The sequence below is a fragment of the Lissotriton helveticus genome, chromosome 3_2, assembly GCF_964261635.1.
Source record: "Lissotriton helveticus chromosome 3_2, aLisHel1.1, whole genome shotgun sequence".
NCBI lineage: Eukaryota > Metazoa > Chordata > Amphibia > Caudata > Salamandridae > Lissotriton > Lissotriton helveticus.
In genome coordinates, this window is record NC_136062.1 from 438,574,168 (window position 1) to 438,601,390 (window position 27,223).

Sequence of the window (27,223 nt, forward strand, 5' to 3'; positions counted from 1 at the left end):
CACCCCCTCACACCCTCACATCCCCTCACCCTCACAACCTCACCCTCACACCCCCTCACACCCCCTCACTCACACACCCTCACCCTCACACACCCTCACCCTCACACCCTCTCACCCTCACACACACTCACCCACCCTCACACCCACTCACCCTCACATCCCCTCACTCACCCTCACACACACTCACACACCCTCACCAGCATCGCAACAAAACAAAGGATAGGATAGCAAAACAAAACAGCATAACAAAACACAACTTAGCATAGCAAAACACAACAAAGCATAGCATAGCATAACAAAACACAACAAAATATATCATAGCATAACATATCATAGCATAACAAAACAAAGCATAGCATAACATAACAAAGCATAGCAAAACAAAACATAGCCTAGCATAACAAAACACAACAAAACATAGCAGAACAAAACATAGCATAACATAACAAAACATAACAAAACATACCATAACATAACATAAAACAAAGCATAGCATAGCAAAACATAGCAAAACACAACAAAACATAGCATAGCATAACAAAACACAACATAGCATAGCATAACAAAACAAATCTTAGCATAGCATAACAAAACATAGCATAGCATAACAAAATAAAGCATAGGATAGCAAAACTAAACATATCATAGCATAACAGAACAAAGCATAGGATAGCAAAACAAAACATAGCATAGCATAACAAAACATAGCATAACATAACACAACATAGCATAACAAAACACACCAACACGTAGCATAACAAAACATAGCAAAACACAACAAAACATAGCATAGCTTAACAAAACACAACAAAACATAGCATAGCAAAACACAACATATAATAGCATAGCAAAACATAGCATACCAAACACAACAAAACATAGCATCGAATAGCATAACAAAACATAGCATAGCATAACAAAACATAGCATAGCATAACAAAGCATAGCATAGCAAAACATAGCAGAGCATAACAAAGCATAGCATAGCATAACAAAACACAGCATAGCATAGTATAACAATTCAAACATAGGATAGCAAAACATAGCATAGCAAAACAAAACATAGGATAGCAAAAAATATATAGCATAGCATACAGCATCACTCTGCACCACCACAGCATCACTCAGGGGCACCACAACAACAGTATGCACTACCACAGCATCACTGAACACCACAGCATCACTCGTTCGCCATCACATCACTCAGCACCACCACAGCATCAATCTGTGCTTGGATTTTCGTCACAATAAAATACAATGAACATAATCTTCACAAAAGTTATTTACAAAACTTTAACCTATTGCCATTATAAATTACAATAACTTTTATTTAATTATTAATTATTGAAAAAAAATTAGAAGCCATTGTTATTTGTAATATCAATACATGTAAGTCACGTAAATACAATACATATTGCATTACAAATGCTATAGGTTTCACATTTGCGAAAGTTATAACTAATGGCATTGTAAATGATAAACCTATTAATTTCACTATTTTCAAAAATAAACATACATAAAAAATGTGTCATTTACAATACCAATAGCTCAAACTTTCCTAATGTGAGAACTATTGCATTGCAAATGCTTGTTTTAAGAAGGTAGAGAAGGGGTTTTTCCTAGTTTCTGGTGGTAATGTGTTGCATATTCTTGGGGATAGATCACAGAATTGTAAATTTACAATTTTAAAACTGCAATTTTAAAAGACAAAATCCACTATATGTGAGACGGCTCAATTGAACCGAAACCTATTCCACATGTAATTCGATACCATGCGATTCTGAAGGCGAAATGTTGATAACAAAAAATATTTCACCCAAACGCTGTACCAAAAACTCCGTTAGCTAAATACCACTGTGCGATATGACGTCACTGCATTATTTGTATTGTACATAAAAATTAAAATTTCAATAAAAACTTTTAACAAAAAAAAATGTGAGACGGCTCAACTAACAAAACCTAATTCTACTGTGTGTTCCTGCAGCTGAGCTGTACTGCATGTGTTTCACTGACCATCTGCTGGACGTCTCATTTGTTTTGTTAATTATTATAATTCCCTTCACTGAGGTGATGACCCTCTCGCTCTTTACCATTTGTTAAGTCAGGAGAAGGCACTGCTTTTAACATAAAAATAGACTCCTGCCTTTCCTTAACCTTAACCTTGTTCTAGAAAGACATTTTGACATTTATGCATATGTTGAGTCAGATTGAATTAATATGTAATGCATGTATTTATTGAACATAATGAAGCAATTTAGGTCAAGAAATAAATTCACCCGGTATCTGAATAGCACAATGTGTAACCAAGAAAATTGGTTCATGTCTGAGCTTCCCTGCTTGACACAATTATGTGCCACTTCACAAATCGTTTCACTTCCCTGTACCTCATTTTAATTGAGGGTCAAATCCAAGACCACCTTGAAGAAATTCAGTTCAGGATGTGTGCCATATAAAAACCTCACTTATGTAAGGTTTAATAGACCATAATGGTGCCCCACATAAAACCATAATAGTGGCCTTATATCAGTGCATATGAAAAGCTGACATCTCTTGGCTCACTCAAGTGTTGTAAGAGGATTAGAGATGGGAAAAGGTTTCTCTTTAAATCAGGTATGTTTTATATAACTGCATAGCCATCTATTATGTCTATGTAGAGAAACAACAAGCTTTCAAGAAATAACCTATTTTAATCTGAACGAATATTTATCACACTTGTACACCACATTTGTAGTATTATTTAGATGTGGAATCTTACAACGGCTCGGCTCGTGTGTTGGCTCTGTGTGTCTTAGTATGACTTTGGTGGACAAAGCCATTAAAGATCACCTTCCAGAGTACAACATATTTTTACTCTGGGGGGTAGTTCTATGGCGGTTCCTTTGGAAAAGGCACCGCAATGGGAGCATCAAAGGCAATTCCTGCAGAGAATGGACTGTCAAATCATTACCCTGCAGGAACTGTGGTTGCATGCACACAGAGGGGCTCAACAAGTGCCCCCCCATATGCACCCCATGGTGCAGAGGCACAAGGATACCCGGTAGGGCTCCCTTTGATTACTCACAGACACAATTTTCATGCCGGTTGCACTGCCATCAAAAGTGTGGTGGTGAGGAAACTCGTGATATGCTTGGAGGGGCCGCAGCAATCCTACCAATTACATTACAGCCTCAAGACTGCCGCGCCACAACTAGGGATCCTGTACCCCTGGCGGTTGTGGTGGTCCAGGGGTGGGCCGGCCTCCCTGGTCTTAATAGGGTGGCCTGAAATCCGCCACAGCCCACCCCCGCGATTCAGTGGTCTGCCAGACTTGTAATAAGCCCCTTAGACCGGAGCCAAATTTTCAAGCTTGCTCGTCCTGTGGTTCAGCAGCTTCTTGTGCTAGAGATGAACCCAGAGGCTGTCCCCCTGGAGATGCAAGCTTTGATAAAACAGATCAAGATATATTTCACAGATTTTGCCATGTTTATGCTTGACTTGTTTCTCTGCTCTGTGGCAGCCTGTCACTAGACAGAGGGTTCCTCTTCATGCAGTCCATTAAGAGGCAAAGTCTTTATTAAAGACACCACTGAATGGGGGTGCTGGAGACTGGGTCTGCGAGTTACAGATGCCTAACTGAATGAACTCTGTGAGCACCAGCATCCAATAAGGTAGCTCATCGGGTTGAGTGAGGTCTTCTTCTATGTTTGGATAGCAGTAGGACACAATCACCCCTTTACACTTCTGATTGGAAAGTGTACTATTCATTTGGGTAAACATGAAACTTATATAACAGCACTGATATAGGAGCACCAGACTGCACCTTTTCATCAAGAGTGGCTGTAAATACTAAGTGGACATGGGTGCAAAGGAGTGTCCTTCTCGATTCCCACGCTGAATGGTTTCAAAGACCTAAGTTCATCACCAAAGCAAGGTATGTAAGGAATGGCAGCACTTTAGGGGAGTTTATGCAGGTACACCCAACCTAGGATGTGATACTATTCTCCTGTCCGGCCCTGTCTTGCCTGGAGGACCTACGGTTTGATTCACGAACACATGGTGTGACTCCATACATGCTATGCACAAACAATCCAATGTAATACATGGCACTTGCAAAGGAACCAAACAATTTTTATGGTTCAGACCTATAATAACAAGCATTGAAAAGCCAATAGGTTTTGCATTGCATGCAGACGAATTGGCTTTGCCAAAAGTTTTTTTATTGTGAATGTTTTTGTAAAAGTTTATTACAAAAACATATACACATGGCTGTATACAGGTGGCCATCTTGAAAGCCCTTTGTGTAGTAAAGTTTTATAGTAAGACTTGAAATATGGCTGCCTGTGTGTGTGTGCATGTGTACGTGTGTGTGTGTGTATGTGTGTGTGAATGCAGAGGCTTGTAAGTACCTGGAAGCAGATGAAATCTGGTAAGAAGCACATGTTATTATTCCAAATTGTGAGTTAAATGATCGCAGGTCCAGCTGGCGGCAATGAAGACCGAAGTTAGGTAGACTTCTGGGCCTTGCTACCAGGAAGCACTAGACTAGAAAATCAGGGAATTTGGAATCAGGTGGGAGAAGGTAGATGGCTGAGGTGAAAGAACACAGCCCTTAAGAGACTGCCTTATAGAGGTAGGAAAACTATGGACATGACATTGCTTTGCTCTAGGTAATGCAACATACTACTTTTCACCTGTACCAATAGTCTTTTCAATGAACAAGTTCATACACCGCAGCTCATCTTTCTGACACCTGATATAACTCAGTATGTATTCCTTCGTCAAATATAAGAATAATAAAACCAGTAAAATGTTACACAGTGTAGGTCCAAACAATACCCCCCTCTGAGGACTCTTACCCTGACCCCCCCCTTCTGTCGCTATGATCCCAGACTGGGTGGGACATACGCAAAAATAGTCCTAGTGTGTGGCTGTGCTTTAAACACATGGCTCGCTCCCAGTAAGAGAGACTGCAGTTCATGGTTTGCTGTTCAAATCACACTAGGGAAACTGTGTACCCTGCTTTAGGACTCTCACCCAATGACTGTCTGCTCAGTTGGTGGCGCTGTGCTGCAAAGTGAAATGGCACTGACTGAAGAAAACTGCCCTTCAAGATATAAAAATCAGGAAGAATTTCGTAACAAAATAAACATTATAAGTCTGTAAATCTTAGAGTCAATCGATCAGAATTTACCCCAGAAAAACTGAACATAGGAACGGCGTTCAGAGATGGTAAACCACACATTTATAACCTATAACCTAATGTTCCTAGGTTTTGAATATGGCCATGCCATTAATTCTCTTAAAAAATACAAGATGGTGTCTCCGTTGAGATTGTGACAAGTGAAACGACCTTCAAATAATAACAAATATGTGAAAACCTTTTGGCTTGGCAAGCTGTTCTTAATTGTGTCCTCACGGGTGCCAAGAGGCGGGAACAACAGAGATAGGCACCTCCTGTGGGCAAAGGGCCATATTATCAAGAACGGTGATAACATTATCGCCACTTTAACGGCAGGAAACTGCTGCTAAAGCAGCGATAAGGGGCTTGATAATATGCCCTTGTGAATTCCCATAGAAGCCCAGATTCACAACAGAACCGGCGGTAAAGCGGCGATAATGTTATCGCCGTGCTTGATAATTTGGCCCATAGATCACTTGTGCAAAAAGACAAGGCCAAAGCCAGTTACAGAACCAGCATTTCTATTCCACAAAAGGTACTCACGAGCAGAGAGTGTGACTGTGCTCCAAGAAGTGAAACTCACACCCAGTCATTGAGACAGCAGGAAGAGGCTGCGCACCATTTTGTGGGTCTCGCAAACAACTGCGGTTGTGGATCGACAAGTAAAATGCACAAACAGGAAGCTTCACTCCCACCAAATCAATGAAACCACTTGCTTCCCTTCGCTGTCTCCACATCTATGTCGCTCCCATCTAATATGTTCCTCTCTGTTGCATGCTGTTTTCTTCTGTGATCACTTGTCATCTGCATATTCTCCAGGGGGCCTCTTGATATCCAGCCTCTTTGCTTCACTTTCCCTTCTTTGGAAACACTGGAAATGGATATAGTAACACACAAAGATCACTACAAGTATAACATTAAATGAACAATCAAAATAGCACACTAAATTGAAACACCAAGCCCTCTGGCTCCCTCATATAAGGTAAACACTCTTTGCGTGCCTTTCATAGGTGGCCTGCAAGCTTCTTTAAAGGTCCAAAATCCCTTGGTTGGCCTCTCCCTCCTGGGTCTTCTGTTCAGGTTTGGTCGCTGCTCAGTGCTTCCTCCTGTTGCAGTTCTCCAGTAGTATTTTACTCATGCACAGAAGACCTTCTGTGGACTCTTGCACCAGCACCCGGCCGCAACAACAAGGACTCTACAACGACCTGCCCACCCTCAACTGGTCCCAAAGGTCTCATCTTTTATCTGTCACATCCACAGCCTACCTTCGGTTATCACACAGCGACAGCATGATTTTTGAGAATATACTGAGATATCGCCTACGCTGAGTGGGAGATGACCACCATCTCTTTGCCCTCTGCCACATCTGGCTCCCTTTGTCACAGTCCTGTTTTTTATGGCTACCCACATTCACGAATGATATGACAACCTACAGATGGAACTCCCTTTTACCCCCTACATACCTTCTCTAATGCAGATAAGGAGACAACCTGAATGCGTCCCTAAATATCAGTGAACCCCCTTATCGTTTTGGGGAGCTGTTATGTTACGTTATGTTATGTTAACAATCTTTTATATAGCGCATTTACACCCAGAGGTTTCATTGCGCTGACTAGCAGATGCACGGGTGGTCAGAGATTTATACATGGGCCTGAGTGAATAGCCAGGTTTTAAGCTGCTTCCTGAACATCAGGAGATTAGTACAGGAGCGGATTTCCAATGGGAGAGAACTGTGGACCGATGTGGCCGTGCTGACTGAACTCACCTAAACTGAGTCAACGCTGCTATTGATGGTGCTGCTGAGGAGCCTGCTTGGGCTCTGATAAGTTATCTTCCTTCAAGATAAGTCGGCAGTCTCCAAGTAATTGGGGCATTATTTATTCATAACAAGATGATAAGTATCAAACATCTGTGCATTCTCCTCTCGTCCTGAGAATCAATTCTAGAATCTCAACATGTCAACCAGAAGACAAGTACTCAACACATCTTTCTCCTTTCAATTTGCAAAGAGAAAGAATGACAGTAATGCCACGTTTTTCGTTGGCTGTCATCACCTATAGGAAGCGGCTGTAAATAGTAAACAAATGATTGTGCTGTGATGTCAGTCTTTTTAAATAAATTGAGCTTCTTACTTTTTATATGGAAGAATTGTGCACTTTGTTTTAAATTGTATCTTGGTCTTTTTAAAGTTTCTATTTTCATGGATGAAATATGTAGCTTTTATGATTCACTTTGTGATTTCGAATAAAGCTTACTTTGATTGATTGATTAAGAAAGAATGAGAAAAGAAAATAGTATATTACTAACATCTTCTGCTAAGCAGTACTAAATCTTAACTTCCCTTTCATCACCCTATATATACTCAGTTAATTTACCAAACCCAATGACCTTTTCTAAATACACTTGTTTGGGTCCTTTCAAAGCATGATATCTTTCCTTGCATTTTGCATGACTGACACAGATCTTCTTGCAAGAATGATTCACAAGTTGATGATGAGACATATCCTTAGTAGATGTCATGCTTTTGAGACCGCTCAACCAGGCAGACCATAAAAGATAACTCAAATTCCTTCCCGTCAAAGCTTTAAAGGGTGAAATCCCTCAACAGAATAGGATGTGTTATGATAGACCATAACATTGCTTGAATAGCATCTATACCTCAACACCTTCTACTATCGCTCCTCTGACACCATAAATATATGTTTCTAGCACTTTGGCTTTCAAAGTTTTTCGATTTTGAACAAAAGTCAGAACTGAATATGAGTGGTGAAAGGTGAATGAAGGAAATATTTGCATCTAAGTATTGATCAGTGGTCCGAGGGAAATCTATTGGTATTTAGTGTGAAGCAAATGCAACAATACCCTCTGAGTTGCCTTTCCCCTGAAAGAGTACAGCCCCCAACCCAATGCCACTGGCATTCACAGTAACGCATATAGATTTACCAAGAGAATATGGACTCAAAACAGGAGAATTATGTCTTTAATATGCTGAAAGCTTGAACCTGTGCCTTACCAAACACGAATGTTCACATTGTTTTAACAATGGATGAAGTGGGTCAGCTTGTGTTTCAAACTTTTTAATGAACTTTGCTTCAATAATTACGTTCCTAAATACGCCTGGAGCTGCTCGTGATCTTTTGGGATTTGTTGGAGTTGGCCCTCTCTGCAGGGTCATTCTCAAACTTTTTGTTTTGCCTTCTCTTCTCCTGTTTATGCTGAATTCGTTTTTGTTTGCCTTAGGACTCTGCACACTTTATAACTGCTGACCAGGGCTAAAGTGCTAGTGCTTTCTCCATTAAACATGGTGAACATGGTGAAATTGGCTTACCCCCAATTTTCACATTTACTTTACTTGTTAATCCCTTGTAAAGTGGTACTACCTGTACCCAGGGGCTGTAAATAAAATGCTACTAGTGGGCCTGCACCACTCTGTTATGGCCTATCATTCTCTGCTAATGGCTAGATCTCTTTAATGTGATGTAATCCTTTGGAGCCCTGGGTACATCATTGTTTGGAATGTATTGGCTCTAGGAACTGGGAGATCAACTTTGGCCTGGAGTGGAGCTGGCTGTATTGTTGTTAGGTGGATGCATTAAAGAGAACTTAAGTTAACTAATGCCTGATTACAAAAGTAATCTGAGAAAAAATCCTAACTTTACGACTTTCAGTATTGACAAAATGCATTTAGTAGGAGTAAAGTTAGGAATCCTGGGCCCGATTCACAGAACTAACTTAAGACAAAATCCTAAGCTTACTACCATTTTGGTATTCACAGAAGGCACTTACTCATTTTGGTATTCACAGAAGGCACTTACTCATTTCGGTTAGTAGTCCTAACTTTAGGACTTCTAAATGCCTTCTGTGAATACCGAAAGTCTTAAAGTTAGGATTTTTCTCAGTTTAGGAGTACTAAAGTTAGGATTCCTAATGTTACTACTCCTAAACTGAGAAAAATCCAAACTTTAAGACTTTCGTTATTCACAGAAGGCATTTAGGAGTCCTACAGTTAGGAGTCCTAACTTTACTACTCCTAAACTGAGAAAAATCCTAACTTTTAAGACTTTCTGTATTTACAGAAGGCGTTTAGGAGTCCTAAAGTTAGGACTACTAACTTCTGTGAATATCGAAATGAGTAAGTGCCTTCTGTGAATACCAAAATGAGTAAGTGCCTTCTGTGAATACCAAAATGGTAGTAAGCTTAGGATTTTGTCTTAAGTTAGTTCTGTGAATCAGGCCCAGGGTGTCTTAACACTGGCAACGTGTAGGGGTTGTGGGAAGTAAGGACATCTGGCAAAGGTGTGCAGGAATTTTAAAGTACAGACTGTTGATGATCACCCAGATTTGCAACAACATGTGATCCTATGTGCTTCACAAACTAGTTCAAGTTCAAGTTCAGGTATTTGTATAGCCCACTACTCACCCAGAGGGTCTCAAGGCGCTTGAGGGAGGGTGGGTGCATTACATATCGAATAGCCAGGTTTTTCATGAATGTGAGCCATATGAGCGAGGAGGTGGATGTTAGCAGGGTGTAAATGCCAGAGTGCCACATATCTCTAGAAGGTAAAAAGATCACTATCCTATCAGATTCCAGTTACCCGCTCACCATTATTAGCAACATAAATTGGAAACTTATTTTGTGGAAAGGATAACATTGAGTTACATACACCTGACATCTCGCATTAAGATTGATCTCATTGGCTACAGTATTATGAGCATAAATATAAAAGGAAATTGAAACGGCTGGTACAGTCTACGTAGCCAAACGGAGAGACAATGTCTTGGGGTGGGGAAACTAAAAGAAGTTGGGGATTATTTTAAACACTAGTACCATTGACAAAGTTATGCTTATAGCCAACATCAGTGAGGATGAAGATGTAGTTTCTTTCCTGAGGTGTACAGAGAATAATTAGGCCTATTACGGGGGTATGAGCACAGGATCATTCCTAAGAGCAATGGCAAGCCCATTGTTCATAAAGTGTGTAAGGTCCCAAACCTCATGATGGCTCCTTTGAAAGAGGAGATGGACAAACTTAAGAGGATGGATGTTGTGCAAGAGATAGGGTTGCCGAAGTGGTTGGCCCCTGTGGTCTTCACACCTAAGGATAAGGGGTCCAGTTGAGCATTTGTTTGGACCTCAGGGACCTTAACCAGTGCATATAGGTGGACTGGCAACCTCTTCCGACATTACTGAAACATTTTCCATGTTCAATGGAGCACAGGTTTTTAGCGTGATGGACCTTTCTGCAGCTTACCATCAAGTGCTGCTGCACAATGATCCCTGCTATCTTTAGAGTCAAAAGAAAGCCTTTTGGCCTAGCTTCAGTAGCCACTTGCTTCCAGAAGATAATGAAGAGCGTCTTGGAGGGAATCAGTAATGTGCTGTTCTTCCAGGACGAAATCCAGGTGTATGGAAATGACAATGTCACTCACGATGTTCTCTAAAGCAAGTGTTAGAGAGATTAAGGTCCATTGGACTCACCTTAAGGCAAGAGAAGTGTGGGTTTAGGGTAGGCATAGTATCTTACCTGGGTCATACCATCTCCGGAGAAGGGATCAAGCCCAGGGTGAGTTTGGCCGAGTCCATCACTTAAGCCCCAGCTCCAGCTGACAAGGATGGTGCTCGGTCTTTCCTTAGATTGGCTGAAAATTATTCTTAGTTTGTTTAGGGTTTGCCAGTATTATAATGCCTCTGAGAATGATGCTGAAAAAGTGGGGAAAGTTTGTGTGGTCAACAGAATATGAAGAGGGTTTTTCTATAATCAAGGAGGTGATTGAAATTATTCCCAGCAGGAGGGATTTTGATGTGACAAAGAGAACAAACCTGTCCACTGGTGCCAGTCTCAGGGGTTTAGGGGTTGTCTTAGCCCAAATTGTGGATGGCGAAGAAAGGGTGATAGCATTTGTGTCACGTTCGCTCAAAGGTGCAGAAAAAGATTTTCGGTCATAGAACGTGAGGCACTTACGTGTGTCTGGGCAGTTCATCATTTTAAATTCTTCACTTTAAGGGTTCTGAAAAAGCAACTCCTAGCATCAGGAGGTGGGTCGAAGGGGTAACTTTTTTTAACTTCAAGGTGGGTATCTTCCTGGGGTTCGAAGTGTGGCTGCAGATTGTCTGTCCAGACTACCGTTGGAGAACAACATTTCGTCTGATCTTGAGACCTAGTGTTGTGGATGAGGGAGTCTGCTCTGGGTGAGTTGGAATAGAGTGAAGATTGTGAAGACGATGCAATTTGTAAGGAGGTGAAAAGGCATATGGTTGAGGGATGGTCTGAACATAGATTGTTGACAGAAGAGGTCAAGAAGTTTTGGGGAGTGAAAGAGGAGCTGAGCATCAGGGTGGCACGTGGTTTAGAGGAGACCATTTTTTTCCCCTTGTGGCTTTGAGGGACAAAATCATGAATTTGGCCCATGTAGGCCACCTGGGTCGTAATCTCACCAAGGGAAGGATGAGGGAGAGCTACTGATGGCAGGGAGTAGACAGACAGACAGAAAGTCTGATGACTGTTGAAGATTGTGAGTTATACCCAAATAGTGATAAGTCCAAAGTGACAAGGACAATACCTTTATCTCTGGTGGAACTGCAGAAGAGCCATGGTATAAGGAATGGGTTTGGACATTGTTGGTCCTTTCAATCTGTTAACACCGAGTGAAAGACATGTAGTCGATTATACTTCCAAGTTAGTGTCTGCATGTTGCATTAGTTCCATAACCACGAAGAGCATGAGAGAGTTCTTAAAATGTTTAAATGTGAGGGGATCCAGAGAGTTGTTGTTACGGACAATGGTGTCCAGTTTGTATCGGAGGAGATGAAGAATTTCCTTGAAGGGTTGTCGATCGAGCATCAACGAACAGCACTGTGTTCCCCAAGGCCAATAGCCTGGTAGAGGAAATGAGTACCCTGGTTATGGGTTGTGCTCAAGCTGGTGAGTACGGGTTCCCTAAGGAGTTATTAAGAGAGAAGTTATGGGCACACCGTACTACTCCCAACTTGTTAACGAAGATTCCACCTTTTCCAAGTTTAACGGGCCGTTAACTTATTCAAAGCTTAATCTCAGGTGGTTGGAGTAAAAAAGGAATGCAAGAAGTCCTAACTGGAACTAGGTGGTGCATTACCAGATGAGTTATAAGGCACATTTTTATACCAAACATGGTGCTACCCACAGGAACTGGAAGGTGGGGAAGCAGGTGTTTATAAAGAGACCACATTGGTGTGCTAGGGGGTCCAAGTTTCTGGGACCTTTCTAGAGGTGATGAGGATTGTAGTGGGGCTGGAGAATGGGAAAGTGTGGAGCATGTTGCGGCTTGCGAGAAACAACTCATTGCCAGGCAGGAGTGGTGGTGGTGTTTTACATGGAATGGTAAGTAGGAGTACACGGGAGGTAAACCCCGAACTGGGAGTGAAAAGTGCAAGATCTGAACAAGAGTTTGCATTGGAGCATGACTCTCCTCATGACATTCGTACCAGGAGGAGACCTACATATCTTAAAGACTATGTTTAATTTGTTCATTTTGTTGCCATACTACTACGGAATTCACTGTTTCATTAGATGTACAGCTCTGTTCATTGTACCCTGTATTATTTTAAAGTTGTGGCATTATTGTATCTCTTTCTTTGGTCTACTATAGCAACTTTTGCTGGTTGTTATCTTTTTAGAGTTTGGGTTGGTTGGTATTATTGGGAGGAGGATGTGGTATGGCCTGTAATTGTCTGTTAAGAGTTATATCTCTATAATGTGCTGTAATCCTTTGGAGCCCTGGGTACCTCCTTGTTTGGAATGTATTGGCTCTAGGAACTGGGAGACAACTGTGGCCTTGAGTAGAGCTGGCTGTACGGTTGTTGTGGTGGATGCATTAAAGGGAACTTAAGTTAACCTATGCCTGAGTGTCTCTTAACACACTCTTTGTGCTATCCACTTAAGTAGCACTTTGAAACATGTCTCTGGTCTGCCTTTGCAGCCTGTGAGTGCAGTTTTAAACTGCCATTTTGAGCTGGTAAAATAAAGCTTTTACCAGGCCTAAACCTTCTTTTATACTACATATAAGTAACTCTTATGATATGCCGTAAACAGCTCATAGGGTAGAGTGCGATATATTTAAAAGGTTGGGCATGTGCGTTTAACGTTCACATTTCCTTGTAGTGAAATTCTTCAATACATGTTTCACTACTGAAAGGATGGCCTCTTCTTCAATAGGACAACATTGGGTTACCTTATTGCATTTAATAAGTGATAACTTTCAATTAGGAGCAGTTGGGAAAGTTGAGTTTTGTCTCTAAAGAATTGTAATATAAACCCCTCTTTAATGGTAAAGTTGGATTTAAGTCACAGTTCTGAAAATGCACTTTTAGAAAGTTGAAAAACAAAAAAACACCTGGGCTCACTCAGAATAAACAGAAATGCAGTAAAATATCGACAAATGAAATAGAATAGTTTTCTAAAGTGTACTCCTTGTGGGGAGGCTCTGCCCAGCTACTCTATTCAAAATTAGGAAGATAACTAAGTCAAGTGTCCTAGACACAGGCTGCGCTACTATTATCCACTGTAATAGTGTAATCTTTTTTAAACAGCATAGGTCAACAAATTTCAATAATGTGTGACCACAAACTAAACACTGAAGAAACAATCACAATGCGAAATGTCCATCATGCAATGATCACTGGATCACTGAATGTTGTTTAATCGTTTTATTGTTCAAACAGAAATCCATCTTGAAAAAGAGATATTCAGCATGAGACTGAATGATGGGTTAACAATTCCCATGGTGGTTTAACAACTCCCAATGCATTTCGGGCATTCACAGCTACCCTTCATCAGGGGTATCTACAAACAGAGAATGCTACAATAAATCAAACATAATAGGTACATATCGTTAAATCTGAAATGACCAATCTACACCATGATTAGGACATCAAAAAGTTAAATATATGGAGAAAAAAGACAACGTCATGCAGTGCGCTCTGAGAGCAAACCTAAAGCCATGTCCGCCAACAAGAAAGGTAAATGAGTGAGACAAAAATGAATAGTGAGTGAGACAGACAGACCGTGGAAAACCAAAAGCACCACCTCCACAGAAAACTGGTGGGAAGAGAACCAAAAGGCTGCGGTTGGGTATGTAAATTCCATACAAACCATAATAATGCAGTGAACATGTGAAACATCATGCCATGCTAGGAAGGTAAGACAACCCATCAAACCAAGGAATGAACAAATAAATAAACGAAGACCGGTACCTCAAAACGGCACGGCCAAATGGTAACCAGTAATGCTACCAGGAACAATAATCTTCAAAACAGAGAATCTATAGAGAAACAAGTGTGGGAAGAAACCAGTGCTTAATTTGTGCCTGTGCTTTCCGGTGCTAAGTACCGGCACTTATTTCTCAGGGCTGGGTCCTCATGTGATGTTGGATTATTAAATTCATTTGGGTCTCCCTGGTGAGCAGCTGATAATCGCATGAGACTGTTACTGTGTGCTCAAATATTTCAAATTGGACACCGTTTCAATGTCCGAGTTCTTTATTTTTGTAGAATATGGAACTTGAAAAGCACAGCCCAGACCATGAAATGCTGCGAACAGTGTATAGTTTGTTTTTAAACTACGCCTGCTGGCCCTAGCCAAGTGATTGCCCCGGTCTCCTGAGACGAGAGTGGTTTACTAGAACTTTCTTTCCCCTCAAATGTGGCTCAGGATAGGTGTTGCGTTCACGCCACGCAAGGGCGGGCATTGAGAGTGCGCAGGAAGTATCCAGTGCGTATCTGGTGGAGCTTAAGGTTGTCCTGTGCAGTGCGAGCTCCGGAAAGATGATAGATAGTGTGGCCACTGTCTATCCGGCCGCATGGTGGGAGCACTAACGCCAATGATCCCTACTGACGTTGCTGTGAATGCAGCTTGCAGAAACGTGCCCAGAACTGGCTCCGCCATTGCTGTACCGAGGAGACGTGCGTACCCCGTCACAGGGCACCACAGCTGTGTGCGGAACGCATGAATCAGGCGGATAATCACCCCTCGGGTGCGGGCAAGTCTGTCCCCACTTTGGGGCAGATTTACAAGCCCCTTGCGCCACCTTTACGCCGCTGTTGCGTCACGCAAGGCGGCGTAAACGTGGCGCATCCCTACGAGGCATTTACTACGTGACGCATCTATGGAGATGCGTCACGGTGTAAGGCCCTGCGCCACATGAAACCTGCGTCAGGTTTCATGTGGGCGTGTCCACACAGGGGGGGGGCGTTCAGTCGCAGGAACGCCCCTGAAAAGTGACTCAGTGAAATCTACGAGATTTCACTGAGTCACTTTCCCAACGCTGATGCGTCAAAACCCTGCGCCTGCTTGAAGCAGGCGTAAGGCTTGATGCACCACGTTAAAGATAGGGCAAGTTGGAATGGTGCTGGAGTTGCGTGCCGCACGCAACACAACTTCAGCACTGCGCCAACTTTACACCCAAGATGCGACACGCATCTGTTCATTCCTGCACCATGGTGCGCCGCATTGTAAATGCGGCGCATCATGGGTGGCGCAAGGATGAACTTGCGTGCCGTATCTTTCCTGGCGCATCTCTGCCGATTTGCAGAGATGCGTAAGGCAATGTAAATCTGCCTCAGAGTTTTTACCCGTGACCCTACCCACCCTCCATTCTGCACAGCCGCATCTCTATCTGCCACAGAAGACGCACGCAGCAGCACGTCACACAGCAGGCCGGCCACAGAGTAATTCAAACTAAAAGGCAGTAAGTAATGATTGTGTAACTTGCTACAAGTAAGTAGTGTGATAAGTTATTGTCAAGCAAGTAATGGAAGGTCAAATGTACATTACTACGAAATGTGCAGCCAGTTGTACTGGTAACGTGACTCTCACTAGTTCAGTCTACAAATATAGGGCAGCCCAGTCCCTGCTGCTGAAGGCGTGACCCTCCTCTGGTAATCAACAATGTGCATTTGTGGTGCATGCGTGTTAGAGAACAAAACCGCATCTTAATGTGGCAAAGTCTTTAAAAGATAAAACTATCTGGGCATACAGAAATACTTTGTGAGCTGTCGGTCTTGCAGGGGCAGACGTGTCTACTCTGTGCGGCGTGTGAAGGTGATGGGAAAACATGGCGCATCCTTACAGTCTGCTCTTGCCAGGGGGGAAAACGTAATATTTAGAATATACACCTAATGGGGACTCGAAGGAGCCACATGTTCTCTCTGTATCATCACAGGGCTAGAGCCGCTAAACCATTTGTCAATTTTGGTTTAAAAAAACATAAATCCAAAGGGCAAACATCACAACGACTTGCTTCACATTACCATAAAAGAGGTACTTGCGCTCTTCGTTCTTAAAAACACCTCTATTCTGAAAGACTTGAGAACACTTGCACGGAAAACAATCTCTCCTGACACATTGGACTTTTAACTTGAGTGTGTTAGATAGAGCTGCTCTTCACCCCATGTGTGCATCTTGACAGTATTTGAATTGCCAAACCAATAAAGAATCGGGGCTGTGGCTGAGGTGGTATGATTGTTACTACCTCCTTGCCCTGTGAGTTCTTCACAAACACTGTGCTTTGTTTCAAAGGCAGGGCCCGCCATCCTCTGATATGCATTGCTTAAATGTACTGCTTTATGTGAGAGAGGTGGGTTCAATGGGTGCATGACTCAGCTTCTCCACTGTGAGCGTGGAAAATTGTGGCTTTCGCATTGCTCCACCTCCCCTCATTAACTGATTTTCACTTTATCATCTCTCCATTCCTTCACCCTTTACGCGCTCCCCTTTGTCTGCTTTCTCCCCTTGCCTTTCTCCTTTTTCCACTTTTCATTCTCCTAGTCTTCCTTTCCAATCCTACACTCCTAATTTCTGCTTTTCCCATTTCTCTTCACATTCTATGTCTACCTTTGCATCTGTCCTTGCCTTCTGATCTGTCCTCCTTCCTAACTCTCCTTTTAATGTTTTTCTTTCTTACACATATCTCTTCATATCCGTTTTTGATCTCGGGGTCATATATTTAAATCTTGGTGTGGCCATCCAGTCTTTCATTTTTCTGAGGGTGATAAAATGAGTGCCTTTGAGTTGAATACCCTTTTCAATTTGATGTCAAGGCCCCCTCATGTGTTTATGCGCTGTACAGGCATACTTGATGTGTTAAGGACATAGAAATACATTTTAATATTTTGTTTTTAAATTTCTTTGCATTATTACACTGTCATTATTCCCTATGTCCCTTCCTTGACACGGTACCTTTCATACTCGTGTCCATTCCCCTAACCTGACCTCATTATTTTCCTTTATCCAAACTTTTTTCTTGCCATTTTCTCTTCATCAGCTTCTTCAGCAATGCCTCCTTTCTTCTTTCTATTCTTGCTTCCTTACATGCTCATTCATTCCCCAGCCTTCCTCATGTAGTACAGTTCTTCCTTCTTCCTCCATTCTTTCCCCACTTTTTGATTTTTTCTGCTCCTTTTTTCATCCCTTCTTTAATTTCTTCCATTCTTATGCTCAACCCTTCCTTCTGCTTTTATTCCTTTTTTCCTTTCTTCTTTTCATCTATCACACATTGTTCACTTAATTTACCAGCTATCCCTTCATTTCTTCCTTTCACATTGTTTTCTTATTTCCTTCTTCACTGATCCATTACTTATGTATTTGCTCACTCCAGTACTCCCCTTCCTGCTTACATTTGTTGCTGCCTTCTTTCATGTATTCCTTCCTTCACCTCGGCCATTTTTAAACAGCACAGTACAAGCACATTCTCTTTGGTTTGCAATCTATCGGCCTCTGGGTTCACAGAATAACTTTCTAGAAAATCTTGGGGAAACACTCAGCAACCTTACTCTCAAGTTTGCCAATTTTACTCTGCTAGGTGATTTAAACATCCACCTTGATGAGGCTGAGGACCCTAATGCGCTATGGCTGAAGGACCTATTTAGTGTCCTAGGACTCACAATACTGGCAAAGGAGCCCACACACAAAGCGGGCCATACCTTAGACTGTATCTGTACCAATACTAAATCCATGAAAGTGTACTCCCCTCGTATTATGACCTGGACCGACCATCTGCTGGTCCCTTTTAACCTAACCTTGGATAGGAAAGGGATTAAAACGGACCGTCAGAAAATTGAAGTCCACACTAAGAAAAACTGGAATAAGATCCGGGACACCCCCAACCTGCACCAAATTGCCAAGGATAGTAAACCCCCTTTAACTGGAAACACAGTAATAGACTACACCAACTTCTGTACCTGGATCACTGGATTCTGCGGGACTGAGGACTCCGGTAAAGTGAGTAAAAAGCGGAACAAAAAGTTCGACCCTTGGTTCTCCCTCCCTCTAAAGGAAAAACAAAAAGAAGTCAGAACCTTGGAAAGAATATGGCGCCGTACTTATGAAATAGAAGAATTAGCCATCTATAAAACATCTAGGAAACATTACCATGCAATGATTAAAAGTGCAAAAAAAAACTATTTTTTTGATGCCATAAACTCGTCAAACAATAAACAAAAAGATATCTTCAAAATAGTTGACGACTTCATGAATCCTAGGATTCTTAGACAGGAGGTCCCTCCCTCGCTCCCACTATGTAATTCAATCGCCAACTACTTTGAACAGAAAATATCCGATCTCACCAAGGATTTCCCAGACCCACCATCATCCCCCCTCGCAGAAATCTTAACACCTCTCAATGACAAAATCCAGTTTAACATATTCACCCAGATTAGCCTGGAAGAAACCCGTCAGGCCATTCTATCCAGCAAATCCGGTTCCCCATTTGACCCCTGCCCCCCTTTACTATTACACGCTCTAGTGGACACAGTAAACCCTAGCATAAATGCTATCATAAACTCTTCTTTGTCTACCGCAGCCATTCCATCGGAATGGAAACTGGCCGCTGTTAAACCTCTGCAGAAGAAGGCCCTAGCAGACCCCACCACACTCTCAAACCTCCGCCCTATTTCACTGCTCCCTATTCTCTTTATGCTCACGGAAGCAGCAGTGAATAAACAGCTAACCAGATATTTGGAAGGAAATGATATCCTGCATCCTAACCAGGCGGGTTTCAGGGCTAAACACTCTGCGGAGTCAGCATTACTACATACGGTAGAAACCCTGAAAATAGCTATGGACCAAGGAAAAAAGGCTGTCCTGGTTCTGCTCGATCTATCGGCGGCCTTTGATACGGTTTCACACTCCGTATTAATTGGCCGCCTAGCAGAATCAGGAATATAAGGAGTTGTTCTTGAATGGCTAAAAAACGTTCTTAGCACACGGAAACAGGTCACGGTACTAGGAAAATACCACTCCGAGGAGAAAGCATTAAATACAGGAGTATCTCAGGGCTCTAGCCTAAGCCCAGTACTATTTAACCTGTATATGACCCCCCTGATAGAACTCATCACCTCGTTCCACATCAGCACTATATCTTACGCTGATGACACTCAGCTCATCCGCGTGTTAGACAGCAATACAACCAAGGCAGAGGAAAACCTGAGAGATTGTCTGGCGGCAACATTCGACTGGATGAGAAAACACCACCTTAAATGTAATTCGGGCAAGACCGAAATCTTACCATTCGGTCAACAAAACCTTTTCTGCCCCAATTCATGGTGGCCTCAAGATGCAGAAGTTCCCCCCAACACCATCTCTATGGCCCGCAATCTCGGGATTAGGTTCGACGAGGCCTTGTCATTTAGACAACAAGCAGGTGCTGTGGCAGGGTCTTGCTTTAATATAATCAAAGGCCTCAGAAGATTCTTCGACCTTCTCCCGCTGACAGCAAGAAAGACTGTGGCGGTGGCTCTAATTACATCTCGTCTGGACTACTGTAATAGTCTTTATGCAGGCTCCAGCAAAGCAGTACTGCATAGACTGCAGATGGTCCAGAATGCAACCGCCCGCCTTGTGCTGAGATGGCCTAGGAAGTCGTCTGCATCTGCAGCCTTGAAGACCTTACACTGGCTGCCCATCCACAAAAGGATACTATTCAAAATCTTGGTGATCACCTTTAGAGCCTACTACCAGCTAGGCCCCACCTACCTGTCTAAAAGGTTTGGAAGATATGTGCCCTCCCGATCACTCAGATCCTCCAACCTTAACTTGCTGGTTAGCCCTAAATTTAGACTAGGTACGAAAGGAGGCAAAACCCTTGGAGTGCTGGGAGCCAAGGCCTGGAACAAACTACCTCTGCAACTACGCCAGATCCCGACAGAGAACCTTTTTAGAAAGGCTCTAAAAACATGGATTTTTAAACTCACTGACTCAGCTTGCCTGGCCCTGATCTAAACTATCTCCCTAGAAATCATCATTCTGTCACACTGGCGTACGACTAGTTCCCTGGCCATACACCTTCTAGACACAATGGTCAGCACCAAGATGCTCCGTGGAGTGTAAGTTGCGCTTTACAAAAATAAATTACAATTACAATTACAAAGCTGCATCAAGTGGTCTTTACTAAAGCTGCATTTTGAGATGTACACACATTTCCTCATTTGAGTACACTTTTGAGTTGTTTTCATAGACTTTCCACAGGTTATATGATGTTGTATTGATTTGTAGCGCTCACTAATCACCCAAGAGGGTGTCCAGGAGCTTGGGCAGGTGTGAGGTTTCCGAGGTGCTTGTATGAAGAGCCATGTCTTCAGCTTCTTGTGGAACTTAAGGAGTGAGGAGGAGGCTCTCATGTGTTAAAGATTGTGAAAGTGGGTGGAGCAAATTAAGGGAGTGGGTGGGCAGTAGAAGTGGGCGGTGGCAAAGAAGTGGGTGTGGCCGTCTAAAAAATTTGAGCATCTGCACTTAATATTTTTCAAATTAAGCCTTGGAAAAATAGTATGATAGATGTGCAAATAAAAACAATCCTAAATGTCGGAGGGAAAAGTGAAAGAGGGGCACTTAACTCACCGTGACACCTGCCCGAGCAGGCATATAATGCAAGACGATCTGTATCCAGCGCGTGGTCAGAAGGACGCCGCACGGGTATGAAAGTGCACGGAAGTGACGTGGAAAGAAAGCAAACCGGTGGCAACGAAACACTGAAAAACGTACTACAAAAGGACTGACTTCACCATTGTGACAAAGAGAACAATAAAGTTCAAAAGTGAAATGGATGGAAACAAAATGTGCCCCATAAATATAGGTCTATGTGGCACAGAGAAAGAAAACAGAAAGAGAGCAAAACGGACTGTATCGCTTCTGATTGATGTGTACATAAAGCAAACGAAGATGACACAACTGGTTACACAGTACAAGAGCGCGATGAGGCAGTCCACAATAAATGGAAAACGCTCAATGGGAAAATGTACAGCTGGAAGGAGTGCATGCGGTTCACAGCACAAAAGATAGCTAACATCAAAGTCGGTACAGTACATGTGCACAAATGCTTAAGGAAGCAACACAATAGTACGACTATACAAAAGTATCCATTTTGTACTGCCCTCGAATGTGATAAGCCCATACACGGTAAATAAACTATAAACCATCGAAAAAAGTGAACCACTGAATAGAGTGTACATGAAGAGCAATAAAGGTACATTGAACAAGAAAAACAATAATATATATCAACAAACCAAGAAAGGTGAAAAATATATGATATCACTTCCTGTCCTCAAGAAATGGACCATTGCAAAAAATCATAAACAAGAGCATCAAATGCAAAGCTTCAAAACTGACAGTGCCAAAAGACATACAGGAATCATATGCAGGAAATGTTGAATGCTACAAAAAGGGGGGCCAGACTTAGTGGTGTACATAACTAAACATAAGTGCAGAAAACAGTGCTGTGCGGAGCACTGACTTGGCATTCCGATTCGTATAATAGCGATGGAGAGGGGGAAAATTGACAAATTACAGGAAACAAGAAAATTCGAGTTTGTCATTGAGACCTTTGGGCGTATTGATTAAATGATAAATCTTCCACTGCTATCAAAGTTTGTACATTCTTGTAGAGAGTTTTGTGAATACCCACAAACTATCCAACGTATGGCTGTTCCCCTACTTAGGCAAGCATAGCCCTGCTAAAATGCACACAACACCTATCAATGAGCAGGTCTGCTCATTTGTAATTTTACACCAAACCTTGCATAGAAGTCGTCACCAATAATTAACCTTTACCAAAGCCAACTCACCTACAGCTTTGGTGTTCAAAATATAGGTAACACATCACTTGTAAAAAAAAGGCATGCATTCTGCACTAGAACTTAAAGAATAGGGAAGGTCACAATTCGGAGCAGTTTGTTACTTTTTTTCCAATTGCTATGGTTTCCAATCTTGCACACCTGTGTTCCCTGCAGAGCACGTGGAGCACCTTCCCTGCAACACAGTCCCGGATTCCCATCGTGTCTAGACCCTCAGAACCATCTCTCAAAGCTGCAGCCTCCAGCCCCATCAGTAGCCATCATGAGATGCCAAAAAACAGATCATGTTATCACACTGTGTTCTCTGCCCTGTGAGTGGCACTATCCACACATCCCTTGAAAAGGTGGGCACAAGCCATCACCATCAAGCAGCTTCCTTCAATGTCAGTCATAACCAGCCTTCTAGGGCAACTACTGACAACTCAAGGGGATGCAAGGGTAAACAACAGGAAGTTAAAGGCACAAGTACTTTGCTATACACACATAAGTGAAGTCGGGTGAACTATGCGGGCCCATGATCTCCAGATGAGTCTTGGTCAATTCTGCATGCACGATTTACCGGACCCGTAAAATTGTTGTCAGCCGCACAAGCCAGCTCCCATAAATATCAAGAGAGTTGTTAGCAGTCCACGCTAGCCCCATGCGCTTCAATGAAGCCTTCGTCAATCCAACCTGTAGTCCAAAAACACTTCAGTGAAGCGTCTGTCCAATGCCTATACCCATCAGTAATGATGGTGCCATTCACACTTCTTGATCGGCATGCACTATTTTACATAGCCCATGCCCGCCCTTCAGTGGCCCCTCAATGGGTCCACCATCTCTGGTCACCTTCTCTTCAATGGCTCCTTGCTCAGCCATGCACTAACTTAAGTGTTTGCCAGTTCCACACATGGGGGCCAATTCACAGAACTAACTTAAGACAAAATCCTGAACTTACTACTTTTGGTATTCACAGAAAGCATTTAGTAGTTGTAAAGTTAGGATTGTGTCTTAAGTTTGACTTAAGACGGACTTAAGACAGACTTAAGACAAACTTAAGACAAAATCCTAACTTAAGTCTGTCTTAAGTTTGTCTTAAGGCAAACTTAAGACAAAATCCTAACTTCTGTATATACCAAAAGTAGCAAGTTTAGGATTTTGTCTTAAGTTAGTTTCGCGAATCGGGACCATGGTCTGCAATCTATTCTTTGGGCCTTCATGTGCGCCATACACTTCAATTATCTCTTTATGAGACCTACATCCTGAGCCCGTAGTCTTCAATGAAGGCAATCCTCCATGCCCGTTCTCGCAGTCCATGAAGTATTTGTCGGCCCCACATCTCCAGAGCATACCTGCAATTGATTCTTTTTAATTTCTTCAACCTGCCTCTCAGATAATTCAATCATGTCTTTGTCACTCCTGCATGAATTGTCAATAGGCTCCAATTGAGTGCTAATCAATACCTCATTGCACTCAGTGATATGTAATGTTTGCACCTATCCGGAACCTCATACTATGCAATCAATTCTTTGCTATATCCATATTTCGTGTCCCATGACCCATGAACAAGGTCAGCCATCACTCACCTCATACACATCCAATCTGTTGTCCCTCCTTCTTCAGTTTACTGCTCTTATTCTTAGATTCTTGTCAAATATATGATCATGCCTGCACTGAACGCATCACACCTGAAGCTACACCAGATGTGCCTAGTTTCCGTACTCGCAGCGAAGTCTGCACACTTGTAGAGGAGTCTCCTCAATCAGGGAGGAATCTCCAAACAGAGAACTGCAGTGTAGAGATTCTGCCCCGGGTGTGGATATTCCGCCCGAGTGTGCAGATTCTGCCCTGAGTGTGGATATTGCGCCCCAAGTGTGGAGATTCCGTCCAAGTGTGGAGATTCCACCCCCAAGTGTGGAGAGTCCACCCCGAGTATGGAGAATCTGCCCCCGAGTGTGGAGATTCCGCCCGAGTGTGGAGATTCTGCCACGAGTGTTGAGATTCTGCCCGAGTGTGGCGATTCTGCCCGAGTGCGCAGATTCTGCCCAAGTGTGGAGATTCCGCCCTGAGTGAGGAGATTCCGCCCCGAATGTGGAGATTCCACCCGAGTGTGGAGATTCTGCCCCAATTGTGAAGATTCTGCTCCCAGTGTGGAGATTTCACCCCGATTGTGGAGATTCCGCCCCAAGTGTGGAGACTCCACCCCGAGTGTGGAGATTCCGCCCCAAGTGTGGAGATTCCATCCCGAGTGTGGAGATTCCGCCCCGAGTGTGGAGATTTTGCCCCGATTGTGGAGATTCCAACCGAGTGTGGAGATTGTACCCCGAGTGCAGAGAGTAAACCCCGAGTGTAGAGATTTCGCCCCGATTGTGGAGATTTTGCCCTGAACGTGGAGATTCTGCCCCCAGTGTGGAGATTCCACCCCAAGTGTGGAGATTCCGCCCCGAGTGTGGCGATTATGCCCGAGTGTGAAGATTCCGCCCTGAATGTGAGGATTCTGCCCGAGTGTAAAGATTCCACCCTGAGTGTGGAGATTCTGCCCGAATGTAGAGATTCTGCCCGAGTGTGGAGATTCTGATCAGAGTGCGGAGGCCCTGCCATGTGTATGAGACTGCACACTCATAACTTTACTACACGTAAGTACCTTCATGAATCGGACCCCCAGTGTTTAAAAGCACCAGAATGGGTCTCCTTCCCAAGTGTCGAAATGGGTACTTTCTCTCCCTTTACTCCCGACCCACTGGAGTCTGCAAAAGAGCTCGGGGCATATTCTACAGGCCTGCTAACCCCACAAACATATCTCATAAGTAGGGTCACTGGTATTATGCAGCAGGGGAGGACAAAAGTATGGCGCAAGTTTGACTACATTTTGCTGCAATAAAAGGCTAATTATACAGTGTAATGGTGCACATTTTGTGATAGTATGACTTCCTTAGTTTTACACAGGTTAAGATTGCCTGGGCAAATGTTTCACGTCATTAGACCTAGTTTCAAATCCAGATACACCAATAAGCAAGAGAAAAGGGACCTGCTAACATTTTCCAATGGGCCCTCCACTGCACAACAAATACGTGTTGCCATTTGTTCCTTTTGAGGTGGAATCAACGTTTTTCATTAAAATATGTAGATTATGGCTCATGTGATGTTTTATGTGGCAAATGCGGCAAGTCCAAAATATACAGGAAAGTGCCACTGCTGAAAACTCGCAAAACTCCAGTGGCCAGGCTGAGAAGTGAGAAGGCTGGGTCTGGGGGACGTGGAACAAAAACAGAGCATTCACACATGAGCTGCGTGGTGGTTCCCAGCTCATCTTTTGTTTGCAGTGTGATATCCTTCACCATATGACAATGTTAAGTATTCCGACATTGTATGCCCACAGTGGTATCAGGTGAGTTGGCAGGTCTGAGGGGCATATTAATGAGTGGGTCTGTGTGGTGCTGGCCCCATGTGACGTGGTGCATGTGCAATGCAAGCCCAAAATGCGATTTATGAAGCTGCACAAGGCCATCGTGTGTGGCCACTCATGGCTTCATATATCCAGAGCAATGCAAAGCAGCGAAAATCGATGGGTTGCATTATTCTGCACAAGGGAACCATTGCATGGGTGTTCCCACGCAACATCCATGGATTTTGACGCATTCCAAGATTTACCAAAAGTGGTAGACGTGGGAATGTGCCAAAATGCTATGCCTTCCCAAAGGAGGCGTAACGAGAAGAAATATCTGTATTTCTCCCAGTTACTTCCTCGTTCTATGTGAGCTGCATTGTGCAGCACACATAGAAAGAGGAAAATGCCTCTGGGGATTGTTTTCGTGCAAGAAGGTGCACCTTCCTGTATAAAAACAATCCTCCTTACAACGCAGGCACCTGTGCACCATGGTGCAAGGGTGGCTGCGTTGGCGCTAGGCAGCCAAAATGGCGCCAGCGCAAGGACAAAGGCGATTTTCCCTGTCATGCAGCCCAGCTGCGTGACTTTGCCATAAATATGACCCTGAGTCTATACGGTCAAACTTGGTGTAAGTTCTATGGATGTGAGTACACTTCACTTCATATCTGGGGGAAGATTTACATGCCCCTTGCGCCACTTTGTGTCACTTTTCCCATGTTAAAAATGACGTAAAAGTGGCGGAAGGGGCTTGTAAATCTGCAATCTGCCCCCAGGGGGCAGATTTGCAGGCCCCTTGCGCCACTTTTGCATCACTTTTCCCATGTTAAACATGACGTAAAAGTGGTGCGAGGGCCTTGTAAATCTGCCCCCAGGGGGCAGATTTACAAGCCCCTTGCACCACTTTTGCATCACTTTTCCCATGTTAAAAATGATGCAAAAGTGGTGCGAGGGCCTTGTAAATCTGCCCCAGGGGGCAGATTTACAAGCCCCTTGCTCCACTACTGCTCATTTTTCCCATGTTAAAAATGACTCAAATATGAAAGTGTTAATGTATTCTACCGCTTTATGATTTTGATACGAATACAGACAATAATGTATTTTGTTGTATGTATGTCTGCCCTGACTTACAACGTAATAAAAAATCTTTTTAAAAAAAAGTTTTTAAAAAATGATGCAAAATTGGCGCAAGGGGCTTGTAAATCTGCCCTCCTGGTGTCTTTGGGACCAACGCTGCTTTTACGCACCACTGTGGCTGTTACTCCTGGAGACACAGCTGAAGTGAAACGTAAATGGCTAATGAGTGGCATCCATAAAAGAGGACAGCCCGAACAAATGTCCTGCCCCCGGCTCCCCACCGCCCGGAGCAGAGGGGTGCGCGCAGGGCCCTCTGCACTGCGTCATCGCAGCATCTGTGCAGCACGGGCTGGATGGATGGATGGCCCCGCGCAGACCGTTCCTCCAGCTCCAAGAATCCCCTGCGACTCCCGCGCTGACGCTCGCATCTCTCTTCTTTAAACGGGTGTCTTCCATGATGGAAGAGAGTGTTCCTCCGGAGCCGTGGGGTGCCGCGGCCCTGAATCGCGGCCAAGCAGCACGGCGT